Raw genomic sequence first — 20141 nt, forward strand, 5'->3', positions numbered from 1 at the left:
GTGAATGTTTAGTATTTAAATAAAAAAATTAATAGGTGTAATTAATTTGAAATAAAATGTCATTGGTTGAGAGTAGTTTTAATAAAATATTAAAATTAAAATCATTTTACATCCTCCCTCTTATACGAATTGCAATTTGACATGCAAAGAGTGTGGGAAAATTTTTGAATAAAGGAATACAAATGGGTAACCTAGAACATGAATAACTGGTTTTTCCAGCAGATCCTTTGCTATATTGAGAAGATGTCCATTTGTAACTCACCTCCTTTTCTTCTCTTGCAAATAGTTGCAAATGACTGGAATCAAGCACAAACGTCTCTCGCTTATCTATTGTCATAAACAATAAATTTGTAGAAACAAACACAATCTAAATGAACAAAAGAGAACAAGTATTCGACGAGAACAATGAAAATTTACATACTATAAACTTATAAAATAAATTAAATCAGTTGCTATTATCCCCTTTTCCATATATTTAATTCTCCTTTTCTCTAGCATCTCGATTAGTTGGAGGTGTTCATTTGATTTTTAGCATATCTTTTAGCTGAAATTAAAAATTTTAATTTGATCTCGATTAGTTGGAGTTAGAGGTTTTGATTTGATTTTTAGCATATCTTTTAGCTGAAATTAAAAATTTTAATTTTATTAATGGTTTATGGGTTAGTTTCAATCCATTTTTAAGTAAGTTGATCTTTTACTAAGCTATTAAATGAGTGATTCTAAACTTAACTTTCAAAACGTCCTCTTAAAATGATTATGATCATGGTCAAAGTCGAGTCTTTAAAATATTTTAAATTGTAAATTGATCTTCAACTATTTTACATTAATTATAAATTTTTATTTAATTTTTACTATTTACATCTTAATAGAAAAGTTAGGGTTCAACCTAACTAACTTATTCAACTAGGCCATACCTAACCTAGGTTTGGTCAGATCTCAAATTTTTCAACATAGGTCTAAATTTGGTCAATCTTGTCTCAAACTGAATTAGCATCACGTGATATGAACTTGGTCGGTCATCGACTCGACATGTTAACAACATATGTTTCGTTTTTCATTGCTCGTTATCGTTTCCTCAAGTTCTGTTAGGAACTCACCCTTGAGGTAAGCTTTGATGCCAACTAAAATCCCGGGAAATATAGGGAGGTGAATAGTATTTCTGAAATTCTTTCATAAAACAATGTCTAATAACTTGTAAAGAGAATCTATGTGAATTGTAAGATGTTTAGACGTTGGTTTTTATGAGATGAAACCACATATTTTTATACTAGTTCACTCAACCTGAGCTATATCTAGTTCTCCCTTAAGAACTCTTAAGGGATTTCACTAATCATTTCCAATATTACACGAGTTTTGTCTCTCCAGGATCTCACCAAGTATTCTCACCACTCCTGGTTTACAAGCTATTCTAACCATTCCTAGTTCCCTAGTTAACACCACTAGGTCGAGTTTAACTACTCCTAGTTTACAACAAGTATTCTTACCAGTCCTAGTTTCAAACCTAGACAACATGTCTCGACAAGTGTTTTAATTCTCTTTAGAATTTATAACACAAACAGTGTTAAGATCACATATACATGTGATAACTCTCAAGGAAAGGATATAAACAATATGAAGTGTTTTGTGTTTGCTAAGATTTTTCTCTTAAAAGATATTGAGTTTCAGACAATATATGAGCACAACAAGTTTTTCTTTCTATTCTCTTTTCGTGTTGCTAATCTTCTAATGTTATCTTTTATATGTTATCATCAACAACTTCTTTTCTTCAAGCTTTCTTCTATCTATAGCTTCTCTTGAAAGATGATCGTTCGACATAAAGTTGACTTCTAGAGAGTTGGTAGCCTTTAGATGTGAAGTCAGACTTTGGTCTCCTTTGTAGAGTTCAGAGCTTTTTCTCATAGCCTTAAGTGAAAATGAGTTTGCATGATGTGACTAAGTAGAGGGCTTCAAGGGAAACATTCCCATAATGTTTTTCTTCTCTCACAACGCCTATATCTTAGCTGCAGATTTTGATCATATTTTTCATCTTTATTGATCTACACAAATATCAAGAAATAAAGTATATAAGCATCGAAGTAATTTTTTATATATGCATTAAATGTTTTTAACATTAATAAACGTTAAACAGTGTAGCATGTTCAAGACATTTTATCATTTGTCATTTCATTCATCAATGCATCATTTGGTTAGACATACAAAACGTATAAACATCAGATGGTTTAAACATAAGATGCTTTTTAGCTATAGCGTTTAGCCGTCATTCACTAGACGATGTTTTATTTAGAAAGTTTTGCTTGATATAACATTGTATTAAATAAAGACTTCTTTTAACTTTAGTGTTATATAAGAGATAAAATTTTGTTTTCATAAGCCGCTAGCTTGTTTTGCTCATATAGTCTATTAGATAATTTCAAATAGAGATACTTTCTATCTATGATTTTCTTAATTCATTTAGACAGCTTGATCTAGAAAACGTTATTCATGATATTGGCTTCGGACATTATAAAATATTTCTTCATTAGACGCTATTGTTTTAAACAACTTTTCATATACAATAATATTTCGTTTAATGCTTTTCGTTAAACCTCAAAACTTGAGTTTCTTAAATAGTCTATTCTCTAGACAATCCTATCTTAACATAGCTACAACGACTAATGATGCTCGGGTTGTTATGAGTTTTGTCAAGTCTAACATTTGTTTGGAATACCGTGAGCCATTGTTAGTGATCAAGAGACCCACTTTTGTAATAAGTTGTCAAAGAATATGTTAAAGAAATAAGGGGTGACACAAAACATTGCTACATCATATCATCCCAAACTAGTGGACAAGCTAAGGTCTCTAATAGGGAAATCAAGAAGATCCTACAGAAGTTGGTAAAGCCAAATAGAAAGGATTGAGCAGACGATTGAATGATGCATTATGGGCACATAGGATAGCTTACAAAGCACCTATATGCATGTCACCCTTTAGGGTTGTTTCTAGAAAGGGTTGTCATCTACTTGTGGAGATTGAACATCGGGCCTATTAGGTTGTGAAAGCTTGTAGCTTGGAATTGGAAGAAGCAGGGAAAGAATGAAACCATCAATTGCAAGAACTAGAGGAGATTAAGCTCACGGCCTATGAAAACTCCAACTTCTACAAGGAGAAAACCAAGCAATTCCATGACCAAAAGCTTGAGGCTAAAAAGGATTTCAAGGTAGGACAAAAGGTGTTGTTGTAGAAATCCAAGATAGGTCCTATAAGTGGAAAGTTGCACTCCAAATGGGAAGGCCCATTCATCACCACATTTCCTTATGGAGCAATGCAGATCAAGGAAGAATCTTCATAAAGGTAATGAACATCGTCTTCGAATATTCAATGAAAATCAAGACATACTGAATAAGAAGATGAATGGGATGAATTTGACTACTTCATCATTCCTTACACTATGAAGAAGGTAAATACCTTCATACTTATTCTTTATATTTTATATATATTGCATACATTTAAGACAATGCATGGATTAAGTGTGAGGGTATGGGGAAACAAATTATTTTGTTCCATATGTTGTTTTTTATTTCTTTTTCTTACTCTTGCTTTAGGGAAAGATTTAAATAAATAAGTAAGATCGTTGGATCCACTACCAGGAAAGATAGTTATGCCAAAACAAACAACTTAAGAATCAAGTATTTCCTAGCCAGAGTATTCTCCAACTAGTTTCAAATATTTCTCAAAAGAAATTCTTAATCAAAATAAAAAGAAAGACTTTGCTACCAATTTAAAAATAAATAAAGACCACAAAAACGCAAACTAAATTTAATGTATTTGCGTTAAAATAAAATAAAATAAATAAACAAATAAAAATAAATAAATAAGAATCAAAATATTGAAACTATTAATCGTATTCCCCGAAAACGATGCCAAATTTGATATGTTGTTGTTGACACTATCAAATTACCACTACTTAACCAAGACAACTTCAGTCTTGCCAAGTTAGTAGTTAATGAACTGGATAGGGTTAAGTTAATATCCCAACAAATATAGATTTGCTTTTCAATAATGGATTCTTATGAAATCCTACACAAAAGGTTAGTAAAACACATGTGATAACAGTTCAAAATACCGTTATCTGTGATGTGATTTTGATACTAAATGCATCCTTTTCTACTTAGAAACTTGCTTGAAATCATGTTTTTCTGTTAAGTTGTGAATAAGAGAGTTAAGGTTGAACTTGATGATTTTATGAATAATTCCCTTGTTTTGGCAGAAAATGAGATAATATGAAAGCAGAGCTAAAGTGCCAAGGAGATGGAGCTTAGAAAGAGCTGAAAAAGCACCAGAAAGTAGGAAGGCTCGAAGCTTGAGCACCCTTTTTGAGGCCCTTGGCGCCAAAGCCTACCGCACACCGCCTGGGTGCCCTTTTTGGGGCGTTGAGCGCCACTTTTCCTGAAGAACCACGCCTGCTTGCTCTCCAAGTGAAGCTGAGCGCCAGTTTTAGTATCGCAGCACGCTCGGGCGCCCTTTTTGGGGCGTTGAGCGCCACTTTTCCTGAACCACGCCTGCTTGCCCTTCAAGTGAAGTTGAGCGCAAGTTTTAGTGTCGCAGCACGCCCGGGCGTCCTAAGTGGGGCACTGAGCGCTAGCGAGATGGGCCTGGGCTTTGTTTCTGTTTTGATCCCACTCTATTTAAAGGACCCACACGCCTTAGGTTTTGTATCTTTGGCAGAGGAGGCACAACAACACATTCTTCCACTCTTTGAAGGCGGATTTGGCTGCGGGAGCTTCCATCTTCAATTTTTAGGGTTTTTCTATCTCATTCTTCTCCATTGTACATCTAGTTTGACAATGACAATGGAGAACTAACTTTTATTTGTTGTTGGAGGATGATGTAACCTTGTGAACCCTCATGTATTTGAATTGATTCTTAATAATTTATGCTTCTTTCATTAACTATTAGGATAATTCTTCTATGATCAATGCTCGCTTTGTTTAACTCATTCATAGCGTGATGTATGAATTGCATGAGTTCTGGAAGGTTCCTTACAATTCAGGTTCTTCTAGAATTATTCCCGAGAGCATTATTTCTCAGGGATGGGGGTATGAGTCTTGGTCATCTTAAGCTCCTAATCTTTAGAATTAATTATTAGGAATGCTAGGAATCGTATGAACTAGTAATTAAGGATAGGCTTTCTTCACCGAGGGATCGGGTTTTAAGTAATTTAGTGAGTGACGTTGACTTTAATGAAAGAAGAAGAATTCTTATATACATGAGAGTAAACTTGGTGAAATCTAACCCCAACAACATATTCATCTCATAACAAAAACCTCATTCGTTCATCGCTGTGTTACTCTTCAAGTGATCAAAACTGCATTCATATTTAATTTTATGTATTTGCATTCTAAACCAATGATTTCGTTCCTTTTAAGTCTTAATTTTCTGTATTTGCATTCAAATCTAACAATGTTTTCTAGGGTTTTGTGTTTAGCGCATGTAGGATGCATTTCGGACAAGAAGTGAACTATATGGACACTCAATTCTACCAAGGTAATTTCAATCACGGGTGGTTACCTCATCCAAGCATGGGACAATGTCAATTTGGGCAAGCTGCCAGACAATTCAATAGACCACCATAGCAACAACAACAATGACAGAAACAATCCTCTCTTTCAGAAAGAATGGTAAAGCTAGATGACACACTTCAACAATCCTCTCTTTAGGTAGTTTGTTATTATTTCTTATTTTTATTTTGGACTTAGCTCATATTTCTTCTATTATAAATAAAGTGTTTTATGTATATATCCAATACAAAGGAGATTAATCCCACAACTATATTCAACAATGTGATGTGTCCAATAAATAGAACAAAATATAATGAAAAATATTCAAGTATTAAAACAATATAGAAATTTCTTAGATAGCTAAGTACAGAAATATTATTGTCCCAACAATACTGCTGAGGAGGGCTCAGAGGTGCCACAGCTTTCTCCTGTGTGTATAAAGCTCCTACATTAAAGCACAGTGCTTCAGAGGACACAACAAACATATATTGTAGGACCTTTTGAACCTGTTCAACTTATACTATACCCAAACAAGGTTATTTACAGCATGCTCTCAACAAAACGTCATATGAACAGTTAAATATAATGTTTCAACCAATATTCAGCAAATAGGATCAGCACAGACACATCAAGAAGAGAAACAAACCTGACTGACATGCTCCAACCATTATTAGGAGATTGACTGTCTCTTAGGTTTCCATTCCTCATATCCAAGAGAAATTTTCTTGTTGTAACCATCCTCATCCCATTCCATTGTTGCATCCAAACATCCATAGTCTTTATTCATAACATCGTCCTTATGTGAACCTCTGCCTCCAAAAAAAGGTTCCTTGGATGAAAATCCTATATCAGGCTTTAATTTATCACTTCCTTCAAAATACGACCACTTCAAACTATTGTTACCAGCAACATCTGCAGAGGAGCACCCAGGTCGTAATTGCTTACTAACATCAGGTGAAAATTCAGGATCAACTCTAAAATCCCACTTTGAAGAGCGCTTTTTGCCACTTCCACTCATCTCACTTACCAAAAAAGTAATGCTTCACTTTGACAAATGCAGTGTTCTCTGAATTAACAAAACATATAAATCACAAGAATTCTAAGATTATATTCTCAATCTTCTACTATGTTTTTCTTCATTAAAGTACGACAACATGCTAGGAGACATGAAAGACAAAAATTATAAAGTAAATGAAAGACTTCCACTGTATGTAAAACAATAAGTATCAAGCTAGAGCGTGTAAGTTCAATTGACAGAGCATACATTGTACCAATGTGTTCAGTTGGAAGAGTTAATAACAGTCCTATTCTAACTCTCTTCCATCTGCGCCAGGCCCTAGGGCCCCTTAAAGGGGGTTCCATAGGTCCATCTAAGTGGTGGAAAGAGTTAATACAAGTCTTAATCTAACTTCAAATGAACCGTTCAAAACATTTACAAGTGACCATTTTCAACAGAAATGAATCAATAGAAAAGAACAATATAAGGCAGGAGGATCCAAATCCTCCAACAAACATGGAAAAAGGAAACGTAAGAAGCACCAATCAAAGAAACATGGTGATAGGATATTGGGTAATAGGATAGAAGGCAGGGGAACCGAACGGTAGGAGGCAAAGGGAAGTAAGTCGAACGGTGGAAGGCGGTGAAGCGTTGGAGCCGAACAGTAGGAGGTAAGGGGGAGCAAAACCAAACGAAAGGCGGTGAAGAGCTGGAATCGATCGGTTGAAGAGTGACTATCCTAACTAGGACAACAGTTAGGATGGGGGAGAAATAATTATAGTAAATAAGGTCATATCCTAGGAAAATATTCAATATAAATTAATTATAATAAATAGAACTACATCTTAGGGAAATATTCAGTATAAGTTAATTATAGTAAATAGAATTATATCCTAGAAAAATATTTAGTATAAGTTAAATAGAGTAAATAGAATTATATCCTACGGAAATATTTAGTATAAGTTAATTATAGTAAATAAAATTATTTTCTAGGAAAATATTTAATATAAATAAAGCTAGATGCTATTGTTTAGGGCATGCTTTTGATTATTGAGTCTTGTTGACAGGCGGCTATGCTCCTCTGAGGGAGGTTATGCTCTCAAGTAATTGAAGGAGGCTCCCAAATACCCTTGTTTACTTTTGTTTATTCAGATATTACCATCAATAAAAGAAATTCATTAGTCATTATTATTCAGTCATTGTCTTTTCTACTTACTGTGATCGTGATTAATTACGTCTCGGACTCGGATATGTAACACATGAACAGAAAAAAAAAAAGTAAAATTATCTAATCCCAAAAATGTTTGAGACAGAAACCACTTACTGAAAATTCCAGCACTTCATCTGGATACAATTGACTACAGAAACAATTCAGTTGTATAGTCAAATCCACTTGATCTGACTTGGAATTGGAAATTCTCCACAAGTTGCTTTGATATCTTTCTATCCTCTAGATAAAGATTACTAAAAACAGCGTATCATTTTTGAGGGTGTAGGGTATTGTCTGTTAAGCTTTGGACCAAGACCTCCAAAGTGCGATACCCAGATTAGATTAATGAACCAATGGAACAGCCAAACCATTTTCTACCAGCACCAGAAATGAAGGTATAGGTGTTTTTCAAATCGCATAGTAGAATGTGCTTGGTATATATGAAAGGTAAGGGTTGAAAATGAATTTATCACAATTTTTTCAGAGGATAAATCAATATATGATATCTGGTAAAGTGGTACAGTAGTTCCAAGCATTTTATCACCTTCAGTTTCATATAAAAACTCATTGTTTTGATGTAAATGAAATGCCAAAGGTCATCACTATAAACGGTAGTCACGACGATTACAAATAGAATACTATTACAAAACCACATAAAGATTTTGTTAAGATAATCTCATGCAAGAGTTGAGTTATGCACTGAACATATACTTCTCTTAGTATAACTTTTAATAATTTTGTTTTGTCCTCCATCCCCTATATTGTGCCTTCTCACTAAATTTTTAAATCAAACGGCTAAAAATACTTTTTGTGTTGTGTTGTCTCGTATAGTTTAGCGGATCAAAACAGAACACGCCTTGTACCTAGCCAAAAAGTCCCTGTAAAACTAGGGCAATCCTCCGCTCTTAAGCCTTAAGGAATTCAGTTAGAAATTATACATTTCCACACAAAAAAATGATATAAAAAAATATGGGAAAAATAAATTTTGTTTACACCTTCATGTTTTGCTTTAAAAATTATAATAAATGGAGAGAAGTTGTAGATATTTCTAGTCCTTTTTTGAATTTCAAACCAAATAAGCACTAGTGAATTGAAGCTCCTTTGGTTTCCCATCTTCTCTTACTAGCAATGCGAAAATTAAAATTTCAACCTTTCACTCGTTATCACAACTTTCACATCTTATTTACCAAGTTTACTTCAAGCGAGGTCCGAAGTTAAAATTCAAAATTGGGAGATATACCACTTTTTTCAAAGCAAGAACGAGCCGAACTTGTAATCATAAATATAGAAAAATTTACTGACTTAAAATATCCACACGCAAACATAAAAACTATTTTAGGTCCATGAAAATAGATTTGGTTACGACTGAATGCCAGTTGGGTATAACGCCTAATAGTATAATCAATCAATAATGCTAACCCTTATTTACCATATTACAATGCGAATAGGCTACTTGTGGGATAATGATTGCCTCTGTAATTCCCAAAAATCATTTTAAATAATTATTCAAATATATTCAGAAAATTTAAATTAAAATAACCCAATGACTTCTATAGAAATTAATAGGGGGCAAACTTCTTCCAGTGATGAGGGTCACAAATACTTGAAAGTAACCTTTTAACTGCCAGTCAGGTAACTCGAAGATGTAAGCCTTCCCCAGTGACACAAAATTAACGATAAAGAAAAATTTAAAGAGCAAACATTGACAGTGGTGGTCAAAGTCAAGAGGAAATGATAACCAGGATAATTGATGGTGTGGAAGATGCATGGTAGTTAAATGAATTACCTATCGGGTTATGTCAAATCCTAAGGAAAGGATACACTTATATGGTTGAATTGAAAAAAAAATTCAACCATATTCGACTAACTATCACTTAGATGTGACAAACACCTAGTAAAGCTCCATAATGTTTGTTTATACCATCAAGTCTTCCTTGTGTAATGTCAGATACAGCCTGATAATTTTTAATGATCTATAATCTTTTAGAAATAGTCTTCTTGGTCATCTGTACTAACTGATTCAATAATTAGAGAGAACATCTGCCAAGGCCTCAAAATTGATGTCAAATCCATTTCAACAGATTTCAATCTTCAAATAAGCAAATATAAGACTCTAGCTCTTCCAAAGAATCTTCCAAAGGCTATGTCTATTCTCCAAAATCCATGAAGATCGAAATCGTATAGCTCTTATAACAAAATTTATAAGATTTAATCCATCTCATAAATATTTCAAAACACTCAACCATTGGCCACCCCAAAAGTAGATCAAAGCTACAGTGTGTATTGCACTGATTTTCTTCAATATTTGTTGTTGACGTCAAATGGGCATTGGTGTATCTAGTAAAACATGAGGTGGAACATCCTTTCCCTTTCTTGAACTAGTCAATGGTTTATTTATTCCTCTGCAATCCCAGAATATATTGAAAATTTCTCCACTTCAAAACTATTCAATATTGAACTGATTAGTGTGCTATTGATCCAGTGGAAGGATCAAATGCCATTGGAAACCCATTTACACCAGCTACTTTGACAGTTTGACTGAACTTGGTAACACCTCCACGCATTGATCACATTAAATTACTGCAGAAAAATTGTATCTAATATTAGCACTTGGAATAATATACTCTTACTGAGACACAGAAATAAAGCACACAGGAGACTCCTAACCCAACTACACAGCCACCTAATATCTCGGATCTTCGTAATCCAGCTAATTGTATGGGTGAACGCCTAAAATATGTTCCTGCTTCAGGGTACAGTAACATGTAGGATTGACCAAATAAGTTTCTTTCCAATAACATCAGTCAAACATATTTTAGGCAAGTGTAGCATACGAAATTTATTTCCACAATATAGTGGAGGCAAGGACAAAATGCTAAAACAGAAAACAAATATCACGATCAAGTTGTAACTCAATACTAAAAACCAAGTAACTCTTATCCAAAATCAAGAACCAGAATGCTCATTATAAAATGGAACAGAGACAACCAAGCAGATAGTCCAATACAAGAAGATGCAATTATAAAAAGGCCTTTATTATGCATTTTCAGTCTAAACCAAAGCATAGCTTTAGTGATTCCTCACTAAGAAAAGATAACCTATCAAGATTTAAGAATACACTGTCACCGCAACTATAATGATTCCCCATTCTCATGTCTCCAAAATTCTTTCAATGCCAAAGGGTGAATGAATCGCTAACTAGGATACTGTCATATTGCCTCACAAAGATAATGACCATAGAGGCTAGAGCAAAAATAACCACATGAGGAAATTACTTACTCCAACACTAGAAGAATGGTTAATAGTATTGTAAGAGCGAGAAGAAGAGCCTGGTTATCATTAGTACTCTCCTATGTATTTTCTCTCCTTCCTAGTGTTTTTTTTCTCTAACTGGCAATAGTTATTTATCTGGCTGGTATCATACTTCATATTAAAGAAAGGCTAGGCATGTACAATTCCATTTTCTAGCTTCCGTTTCTGTTGTACTAACCGGTAGTTTTCGCGTACACCACATCCGACAATCAAATTCAAGCATTGAGGCTCCAAAAACAGAGAAAAACAACATAAATTAGGTTTCAAGCAAGTTCCAAATTGAAATTACAGGAGAGGATTTAAACCCTAAATAAGAAGCGGAAAGGTAAAAGCATAGTAAGGTTGAGAGAAGACTCACGAGTTAGTGGTGAAGAGAAAGTAAAGAGCGAAACCCTAGAGTGGAGCTTGTGATTGTGCTATGTCTAAGCTGCCAGAGAAAGGACACGAGCTTCGCTTGGCTTCTCTTTCCTCTGCAAATATCTGCGGGATTTGAATTTTATTTATCTATTTTTACTTTCTCACCTTTGATTTTTTTTTTTTATCTATTCTCGCACTATTAAATATACTGTACCACGAGTGTGGACCATTTTCTTTCAGAAATGCAGTTTAAAATTGGACGAAACTTAAAAGGAGTAATTTAAGTGTGTTTTATTTTACTATTATCCAGTTACACTTCAATTATTATTTTGGTAATTTTTGTAATAAAAGACTTTTCTAAAATGTTATTACATTATATTTGTCTCAAACCATAAATTTCATTGGAGAACAGCATAACTGATAACAGTTGAAAAACTGTTATTTTCATGCTTAAATTTGATATTAAAAGTAACATTTAACACTTAGAGACTAGCTTGAAATCATGTTTTTGATTATATTTTTGGAAATAAGAGAGCTGGACACGTTTATGCTTGATTTCAGTGTTTTATACAGGTTTGAAGGTGAATTTGGTGAAAGAAGTGAAGAAGGATAGAAATGAAATCAGAAAAGACATCAAAAAGTGCAAAAGGAGAAGCCGCAACTACCGCTCAACGGCAGTTTACCGCTGAGCGGCACTCAAAAACCCACGTTGGCTCCGCTGAGGGGTGAAAAGGCCGCTGAGGGGAGGAAACCAACTCGCGCACTTACCGCTGAGCGGCATTATTTTGGGCTTGGGCCTAATTTTCTATATTATTACGAACAATATATAAGCTTTAGGTGTTCCTAGGGTTTGTATCTTTCGCTGGGACGAAGCAAACACTCTATTTTCCACCCCTTTGAAGGAAGATCTTGGATGCTCAGGCTACCTTTTCACCTTTCTAGGGTTTCATCTTTCATTCTTTCATTATTGTTCATCTAGTTTCACCATGAATATGGTGAACTAAACCTTGTATTGTTGTTGGGGAATCAATGTAGTCTTGTGAAACTCTCATATATGGAATTAATGTTTTAACATCTTACTTTAAGATACATGCTTTCTTTCATCATTAGTTAAGGTATTTCCTCTTTGCTTAATTCTTGCTTTGTTTAACTCATTCATTGCTATGATTATTGATTTTGTTAATATGAGAACGTACGGGGAGATCTAGATCCAGGGAATTTCTCCCAATAGCATATTGGTTGCCTTTAAGCTCCTGCACTTCAGAACTAATTACTAGGAATGATAGGAATTGTATGTACTCGTAATTAAGGATAGGCCTTCTTGACAAGGTAATTTAGAGAGTGGCATTAACATTGATGAAAAGATTGATGAATTCCTAAAGTATATGAGAGTGGATAAGATGAAATTGATAACCCCAACAACATACTCATCCATATCATTAATTACGTGTTTGTTTTACTCTTTTTGTCATTGATCAAATTCATGCATACATGTTTAATTACTGTCTTTTGCATAAAAAAACCTACAATCAATCGTTCACAAGTCTTAAATAATCAACAAATTAGATAACTAAATAGGCCGTGAGTCCTTTGGAAAAACGATATTTGGTCTTACCTAGTTTTATTACTTGATACGATTCGGTCACACTTGCCGAGTGTGAAACAAGTTTGTGGCGCCGTTTTCGGTGTTCATAAGTTTGTCATCAAGTTTTTGGTGCCGTTGCTGGAGACTCGTGGTTTAACTAGTTTATTTGTTTGATTATTGATTATTTTTGACTTGTTTTCTGTTTTATTTTATTTTATTTTTCTGTTTTTATTTTATTTTATTTTATTTTCTGTTTTTATTTTTCTGTTTATTTCTTATCTTCTTATCTTTTCAATTATATCCTTTGATTTTTTTTATCTATCTTCTCTATCTTTTTGTGCTAACAAATATTTTGTAGAGTTTTGTGCCTAAAGTTTGCAGGATGCAATTCGGACAAGAATTTAACTATATGGGCACTCAAATTTCACTAAGGTAATTTTAACCACCAGTGGAAACCTCACTTAAGCATGGAATTTTGGCAAGCTTTTGAACAATTTAAGAATCAATCACCACAACAATGGCAGAAACGACCCTCTCTATCAGGAAGAAGGATAACATTGGAGGAGGCAGTTCAACACTACATACAGATACCTAATTGTCATCACAAAAGCACCACAACAATGGCAGCAACAACCCTTTCTATCAGAAAGTTTGGATGGTTTGGATGACACCCTTCAACGATTTTTGAAAAATTCCGACTCTATTCAGAAAAGCATTGAAGAATCACGTAAAAGGATGGAGATGCACCTTCGTTACATTAGTCAGAGATTGAATGTTAATACTGAAGTTAACCCTAAGGAGGAAGGATAAGTCATTGTCACTGAAAGTGACAAGATTCTTGATGAGAAAAAAATAGGGGGAGATGAGGAAAAGATAGAGAGAAAAGAAAAAGAAGAGTTGAGTGGGAAAGATAAAGATGAAGAAAAAGAAAAAGAAGTGGTTGAGAGAGAAGAGAGAAAGAGAATTTGTGTGAAAATAAAGAAGTTGAAAAGAAAAAGAAAAGGGAAGAAAAAAATAGGAGAAAAGAAAAAGAGAAAATTTAGGGAGAGAAAATTTAGGGAGAGGAAAAGGAAGAAAAAGAAGATGAGAGAAAAAAAGAAAGAATCATATGAAAAACCTCTTCCTCATCCAAAGAAGTATCATAGGAAGGAAAAAAAATTTAAGTGCTTTATGGAAATCTTCAAGAAATTGGAGATTAAAGTTCCTCTGATTGAGACACCGCAACAGGTTCCTGGTTTTATCAAATTCCTAAAGAAGTTCAGTAGAAAGAAGAAAAAGAAGAAAGAACATGAGCTTTATTGGGTCAAGCTAATGACGTTAAAAGAGCGCTTGCTGGAAGGCACTCTAGTGATTTAAGGACAATATTTCTTTTGATTTTATTTTGGTTTTGTAATTTTTAATCAGTTGGACATTATTTCTGTAAATATTTCTTTTGGATATAGCATCTACTGAAGGATGCTAGGTGGTTAAGTATCTACTGAAGGATACTAGGTTTGTTACACCTACTGATGGGTGTTGGTGGATTTTGGGTCAGGCTCATGACTTAAACAAGCGCTACCTGGGAGGCAACCTAGTTAATTGCTTTTATCTGTATTGTTTGTTTTTATTCTGTTTTAGTTGCATAATAGGGTTGTGCATGAGTGATTTGAGAATTTTATTGTAGGGAGCCAGTGAGGGGTATGTTTAGGACGCATCTAGGTCAAGCCAGGAAGAAGAAGAACACTTCCCGAAAGTGTCGCTGAGCGGTAGTGTCGCAGACTGAGCTTAGGTTTCCCCTTAGCAGAACCCGAGCCCATTAGGGTATTTTTATACCCTAAGCTACGCCTTGGCTTCTCTTATCATACTTTTCTCTACACACACACTTCTACATACTTTTTCAAAGGATCTCTCTACAACTTTTCCCTCATCCCTCTTGAGAAAATCTCCTTTTCACTCACTTTCTCACTAGTTTTCCATCTAAGTTTGGGGTTGGAAGAGAGCATCATAGCTTGAAAGCATTCTCCATTCATCTAGCATCTCCACCCAAGTAAGTCAAGCATTTTTCATTTTAGGGTTCTTGAGTTTGAATTGGATTGTTAAAGCATGAATTTTTAGGGGTTTTGATCTTTATGCATGATTTGATGATTTAATTGATGTTTGAACCGATTAAACTGAATGATTGTGATATGGAAAACTGAAAAGTGCATGTGGGTGGAGTTAGGATAAGCCAAAAGGAGTTTTTCAAAATTCTGCAGATTTACCGCTCAGGGGTAAATTGCCAGCGGCACTCTGATAGACTTGTGATTTTTGCTGAGTTGCGTTCTGGATAGCTGCACTGGTGGCGCTGAGGGGTGATTTTGACCCTCAGTGGTGATTTAGCTTCGAAATAATGGTGTTGTATGTGTTTTACTAATGATTAACAACATGCTTGTGGTTTTGTATCTGTGTTTGATGTAGGAATGGCATCCTTTTCAGGCAAAACAATGAAGACCATGGCATCCAAAAGAAAAGAAAAGGAACCAGAACAATCTCATTCTAGTAGGTTCCTATCTCGCAAACATGAGAAGCACTTCAAGGTGGTCCAAGATAGGAGACTACTTATGGAGAGAAAGGTTGGAATGATACCTAACTTTGCTCCTCAATTTGGAGAGCAATTGTTAGGGAATGATTGGGGGAAGCTAGCCACATACCCTACACCTGCCAATATAGCTGTGGTGAAAGAATTCTACACTAATGCAAGAAAGGTTGGTGATTATCCAGTTGAGAATTACCTAGGCTATGTCAGAGGCCATGCTATTAGGTATGATCCTGATTCCATCAACAACTTCTTGGATACTGTGTGGGTTGGTGAGCAATGCCAGTTTGCTCTCTGTATGGAAGAAGGCACTGATTTTGATGATGTGGAGAGAGTTTTATGTGTACTTGAAGGACATTTTCAGAGGAATAGAACTGGCTCTGTGGTTAACATTAGGAGAACTGACTTGACTCCTCTTGCAAAGTATTGGATGACATTTTCTCATGCCAACATTCAGCCATGTTCTCATGTGTCAGACATCACTCTTAGTAGGACACTCCTCCTTTACTGTGCAATCAGGAACTTGAATGTCAATATTGGACAGATAATAGCTGATGAGATAAGGATGTGTGCCAACACAACAAACAGCAAAACACCCTTAGGACATCCTTCTTTGATTACGCACCTTTGCAAGATAGCTGGGGTGGATACTTCTGCTCCACCATTTGAAAGGCCAAGGAAAGCAATTGATGAGGCCTATTACAGACAATACTATGGAGGTGAGGAGGCGGCTCAGCCAGTTCCACCACGCCGTACTCGTAGAGAAAGAGGGCAAGCATAGAGTCAGGCATCTGCTAAGACTCATGAAGCAGAACCTTTCCAGATGAGGGACATGTACATGTCTCTTATAGGTGCACAGTTACAGTCTATCCACAGAGGACAGATGGCCACTGCTGAAATGATTGTCGGAATGTATGATACACCTCCAGCACACAGGTGGACTATGGAGGAGTTTCATAATGTGGTAGCCTGGCCAGAAGAGCAGGTACAAAGAGACAGAGCTGAAGCAGCTGAAGCTTCAGCTATGGAGATGGAAGAAGATGATGTTGATGATGATGAGGATGATGCATTTGAGGATACTGAAGATGAGGAAGAAGAGGAGGATACAGATGACAACTCAGATTGATGAGGAGCTGAGATAGCATTTACTGATGAATGCTATCATAACTAAAGCAAGACTTATGTTTTTGTTTGGTTTTCTGAACTTATTTATTTGTGTTTTAGAATAGGGTTTGATGTACTCAATTGGAAACTTTATTTGTTATGATGGTTTGCTTATGATTGTGAAATTTTGATAAGTAATGCTTGATGATGCTTGGATATAGATTGATGTTGAGATGTGCACATTACATGCTTATACAGGTGGTTCACAAACTTTGTGAACAATTGCAAGTTATTGTGATTGTGATTGTGATATTAGGCAGGATGTGTATGTCAAATGTGAATGAGCTTATATGTGAGGTTTTGAGCTCTAGAGTTTTTGTGATTGAGTGCTATTACTTTGGAAGCATGAATAATTTTGCCCAGGTTTTCTATGATTGAATCAATTGCTTGTTTGCATTATATGATCAAGGTCGTTTGTTGGAAACCCTTATATTAGCCAAATTGCATGAAATAAGCCACTAAAAGAGAACACTATGTGTTCTATCCTTTGAACCCTTAGCTTTGAACATAAATTTAAAACCCTTGTTGAAAGCTTTACCTTGAGTTAAGTAGAAAATATTTTGTGGTATTGACAAATGTTCAAGTTTGGGGTTGTTGGAAAATAGAAAGGGAAATTGAAAGCATTGAGCTAAGAGCTAAGAATTAAGTATGTGAAAAGCAAAAGAAAAAGAGAAAAGAAAAGAAAAAGCAAAGCTCAATGCAAAGGGAAGTTGGGAAAATAAAAATGATTGTGTTTATATGATTCTCTTAACTCAAGGGTTTTGTGATCTAGAAAAACCAATTTTCTTGTTAGCCCAGCCACATTATAATCCATTGAAAAGTCCTTGTGATGATGCATGCTTGTGAATTTATTTGATTGTGGTTAAAAGAAAGGCAAAGTCAATTCATGTGACATTGTGATAGTAGAGCGAATGAGTGATTACCTCTTATACACTTGTGTTTGAGTGAAACACTTTACTTAGTGAGGAAATATTCCATGAGCACATGAACATCCATGCTTAGTTGATTGATCATTCATGAAAAATAGCATTTGCTGGATAATAAGTGACTTTTTGAACACCAAAGCATGTGCACATCTTGATTGAAATCTTTGTCATGAGTTTGATTGAAGTTTTTACTTATCTTGAAAATAGGATTTTGAATGGAGTGAACCATTATATTGATTGGTAGAAGATTGAGTTACATTTTGTTTGCTTGAGGACAAGCAAAGTTCTAAGTTTGGGGTTGTGATAACAGTTGAAAAACTGTTATTTTCATGCTTAAATTTGATACTAAAAGCAACCTTTAACACTTAGAAACTAGCTTGAAATCATGCTTTTGGTTATATTTTCGGAAATAAGAGAGCTGGACACGTTTATGCTTGATTTCAGTGTTTTATGCAGGTTTTAAGGTGAATTTGGTGAAAGAAGTGAAGAAGGATAGAAATGGAATCAGAAAAGACATCAAAAAGTGCAAAAGAAGAAGCCGCAACTACCGCTCAGCGGCAGTTTACCGCTGAGCAGCACTCAGAAACCCACGTTGGTTCTGCTGAAGGGTGAAAAGGCCGCCGAGGGGAGGAAACCAACTCGCGCACTTACCGCTGAGCAGTAGTTTACCGCTGAGCGGCATTATTTTGGGCTTGGGCCTAATTTTCTGTATTATTACGAACAATATATAAGCTTTAGGTGTTCCTAGGGTTTGTATCTTTGGCTGGAACGAAGCAAACACTCTCTTTTCCACCCCTTTGAAGGAAGATCTTGGATGCTCAGGCTACCTTTTCACCTTTCTAGGGTTTCATCTTTCATTCTTTCATTATTGTTCATCTAGTTTCACCATGAATATGGTGAACTAAACCTTGTATTGTTGTTGGGGAATCAATGTAGTCTTGTGAAACTCTCATATATGGAATTAATGTTTTAACATCTTACTTTAAGATACATGCTTTCTTTCATCATTAGTTAGGGTTTTTCCTCTTTGCTTAATGCTTGCTTTGTTTAACTCATTCATTGCTATGATTATTGATTTTGTCGATATGGGAACGTATAGGGAGATCTAGATCCGGGGAATTTCTCCCAATAGCATATTGGTTGCCTTTAAGCTCCTGCACTTTAGAACTAATTTCTAGGAATGCTAGGAATTGTATGAACTCATAATTAAGGATAGGCCTTCTTGACAAGGTAATTTAGAGAGTGGCATTAACATTAATGAAAAGATTGATGAATTCCTAAAATATATGAGAGTGGATAAGATGAAATTGATAACCCCAACAACATACTCATCCATATCATTCATTACGTGTTTGTTTTACTCTTTTTGCCATTGATCAAATTCATGCATACATGTTTAATTACTGTCTTTTGCATAAAAAAACCTACAATCAATCGTTCACAAGTCTTAAATAATCAACAAATTAGATAACTAACTAGGTCGTGAGTCCTTTGGGAAAACGATACTTGGTCTTACCTAGTTTTATTACTTGATACGATTCGGCCACACTTGCCGAGTGTTAAACAAGTTTGTGGCGCCGTTTTCGGTGTTCATAAATTTGTCATCAATAACATATAACATGTATCTATTTTCTTTTTTTTAAGAAAAAGAGATATATCTAATTTTCTCCTTAAATTTTTCATTTAGAAAAAGATTTAAATTTATTAATTAAAATGTATTGAAAGTTACAAAATATAATGTATCTCAAACTTATTTACTTAATCTCTTTTCTGGGTTTATATTTTTTTAAAATTTAATTAATAAAAGAGATATTCTACTTTTGTTGCTTTTTCCACTACTTTTTTTCTATTCACTTCCATCTAAATACCCTTTGAAAAAAAATGTCTTTTTAATTTTATGCATTTTATCAACTTGGTTTTTCGTGTTTCAAATAAATAAATAAGTTTCTAGATTTTTAAAACTATATATATTTACGTTATTTATACTTCAACTTAATATTTAATTAAAAATTAAATTAAATTAAACATTTACTAAATTCTTTTTTTTATGTTTTGATTTAATCCGTCTATTTTAACGTGTGAAAATAATTCAAATACAAAAATAAAAGTACATTTTTTCCAAAATAAATTGTTGACTGTGTATTATTTTTTAGAAAATTTACAATTACATGTATTATGTCGGACATTAACATTTAATTATGAGGCATTCGAGTACATGTGTATTATATTAGCAATAGTTTGATATCAATTTTGGTCCTTTTGTTAGTTGTGTTTAGAGTGATCCTATGATTTTTGAGTTGTTCACAGTGATGTCATATATTAGAAAAATGGTTCAAGTAGGTCATTTTTGTTTATGGGGCATAATTGTCACCTTAGCTAGAAGTGAATGAGCTTTCTAGTTACTCATTGTGTGGCAAGCTCAATGAGGGATTGTCACGTGGTAGTCCCCTTCCCACCTAAATTAGGGTTTTGCAAAATTGCATAATGGTGTTTGTGGCA

At 34.5% G+C, this 20141-nt stretch overlaps 1 long non-coding RNA gene across 2 annotated transcripts; it reads right to left on the reverse strand.

Annotated features, from left to right (window-relative positions):
* Positions 1 to 6455: 6455 nt before the first annotated feature.
* LOC108330926 (uncharacterized) lies at positions 6456 to 11570 on the reverse strand. Of its 2 annotated transcripts, none has more exons than XR_001832329.2 (3): positions 11415 to 11570; positions 7077 to 10324; positions 6456 to 6603 (listed from the first exon to the last, which is right to left on the reverse strand). It is a non-coding gene; the product is annotated as an uncharacterized LOC108330926 (long non-coding RNA). The 2 variants fall into 2 exon arrangements; XR_008248605.1 differs by having other exon boundaries at positions 6802 to 10324.
* Positions 11571 to 20141: the final 8571 nt, after the last annotated feature.

This window comes from Vigna angularis, chromosome 4 (genome assembly GCF_016808095.1).
Source record: "Vigna angularis cultivar LongXiaoDou No.4 chromosome 4, ASM1680809v1, whole genome shotgun sequence".
Lineage (NCBI taxonomy): Eukaryota > Viridiplantae > Streptophyta > Magnoliopsida > Fabales > Fabaceae > Vigna > Vigna angularis.